Here is a 2,500-nt window from a genome sequence, read left to right on the forward strand (position 1 = left end):
TCTAACAGGGTGATGGCGGTGAGTGGGGCTGTATTCTTCCTGAAGTCCACAACCATCTCAACTGTCCTTAGAGCATTTAGCTCTAAGTTGTTCTGGCTACACCAGGTCACCAGGTTGTCAGCTTCCCACCTATAGTCAGACTCATCCCCACCAGAGATCAGCCCAATGAGGGTGGTGTCGTCCGACAAACTTCAAGAGTTTGACGGACAGATGATTGGAGGCGCAGCTGTTGGTATACAGGGAGAAGAGCAGTGGGCAAAGGACGCAGCCCTGAGGAGTTCCCGTGCTGATGGACCTGGAGTCAGAGACTTCTGTTCCCGGCTTAACGCACTGCTTCCTGTCAGAGAGGAAGTCTGTGATCCACCTGCAGGTGGAGTAGGGCACGTTCAGCTGGAAGAGCTTGTCCTGAAGCAGGGCAGGGATGATGGTGTTGAAGGCAGAGCTGAAGTCCACAAACAGGATCCTGGCGTAGGATGCTGGGGCGTCCACATGCTGTAGGGTGAAGTGGAGGGCCATGTTAACTGCGTCGTCCACAGACCTGTTGGCTCTGTAGGCAAACTGAAGGGGGTCCAGGAGAGGGTCTGTGATGGCTTTGAGGTGTGCCAGGAGCAGGCGCTCAAAAGACTTCATTACCACAGATGTAAGGGCGACCGGTCTGTAATCATTTAGTCCTGTTGGCCTTAGCTTTTTGGGCACAGCGATGATGGTGGAGGACTTGAGACAGGCTGGTACATGGCATGTCTCCAGGGAGGTGTTAAAGATGTTGGTGAACACCGGAGACAGCTGGTCAGCGCAGTGCCTGAGGGTGGCTGGAGAGACAGAGTCCGGCCCGGCTGCTTTGCGTGGATTCTGCCTCTTGAAAAGCCCATTAACTTCTCCCTCCTGAAAGGAGAGAGTCGTTTCTGTAGTATGGGTGGGGGATGGGGCCTCTTGGGTGGGAAGGGGTGGTTCAGGACAGTCCAATTGTCTTTCAAATCTACGGTAGAACTCGTTCAGGTCGTTGGCTAGGCGGGAGTCGTTAGTGGTGTGGGGCGCTCTGGGTTTGTAGTTGGTGATGTGCCTGAGCCCTTTGGCAGACAGAAGCAGCGTCGTTAGTAGAGAACTGGTGTTTTAGTGTCTCTGAGTACAGTCGTTTAGCCTCTCTCACCGCTTTGCTAAACCTGTTCTTCGACTCCTTGAATCTGTCTCTATCCCCACTCCTAAACGCTTCCTCCTTCTCCAACCTCAACCTTTTGAGCTTTGCTGAGAACCAGGGCTTGTTGTTGTTAAAGTTCACCCTGGTACGTGTTGGGATACAGCAGTCCTCACAGAAGCTGATGTACACAGCCTCTGTGAGTTCATCCAGACTATTGGTAGCAGTCGTGAACATATCCCAGTCAGAACAGTCTAAGCACGCCCGCAAATCTTCCACAGCCTCACTGGTCCACTGTTTAGATGTCCTCACAGCAGGTTTACAGAGTTTTAGTTGCTGCCTGTATGCACGAATCAGGTGGACCAAGGGAGTTCTGTGCGAGCCGAACAGCCCCGTGACCCACAAGAGAAACATCCCCGCCAAATTCGAGCGTTTGACGGGGTCTATCCGTGAAAAAATATTCACGTTTTTGAGTGCACATGCATTTCTGCTGCAAATGCCTCTGGAAGTTTCATGCCGTTCGTATGCCAATTGTGGCAACACGAAAATGACCCGTTTTCCCATTCCGAGGGATTTCTGTGCGACCCTAACAGCCCCGTGAGCCACAAGAGACACATCCCCGCCAATTTCTAGCGTTTCACGGGGTCTATCCGTGAAAAATATAGACGTTTTTGAGTGCACATGCATTTCTGCTGCAGATGCCTCTGGAAGTTTCATGCCGTTCGTACGCAATGTGGCAACACGAAAATGACCCCTTTTCCCATTCCGAGGGATTTCTGTGCGACCCTAACTAACAGCGCCCGTGAGCCACAAGAGAGACATCCCCGCCAATTTATAGCGTTTCACGGGGTCTATCCGTGAAAAATATAGACGTTTTTGAGTGCACATGCATTCCTGCTGCAAATGCCTCTGGAAGTTTCATGCCGTTCCTATGCAATGTGGCCACACAAAAATGACCCGTTTTCCCATTCCGAGGCATTTCTGTGCGACCCTAACAGCCCCGTGAGCCACAAGAGAGACATCCCCGCCAACTTCTAGCGTTTGACGGGGTCTATGCGTGAAAAATATTAAAATTTTTGAGTGCACATGCATTTCTGCTGCAGATGCCTCTGGAAGTTTCATGCCGTTCGTACGCAATGTGGCAACACGAAAATGACCCCTTTTCCCATTCCGAGGGATTTCTGTGCGACCCTAACTAACAGCGCCCGTGAGCCACAAGAGAGACATCCCCGCCAATTTATAGCGTTTCACGGGGTCTATCCGTGAAAAATATAGACGTTTTTGAGTGCACATGCATTCCTGCTGCAAATGCCTCTGGAAGTTTCATGCCGTTCCTATGCAATGTGGCCACACAAAAATGACCCGTTT

This window comes from Petromyzon marinus, unplaced genomic scaffold (assembly GCF_048934315.1).
Source record: "Petromyzon marinus isolate PM22_M1 ecotype Great Lakes invasive population unplaced genomic scaffold, UKy_Petmar_22M1.pri1.0 PM_G_Scaffold_18, whole genome shotgun sequence".
NCBI lineage: Eukaryota > Metazoa > Chordata > Hyperoartia > Petromyzontiformes > Petromyzontidae > Petromyzon > Petromyzon marinus.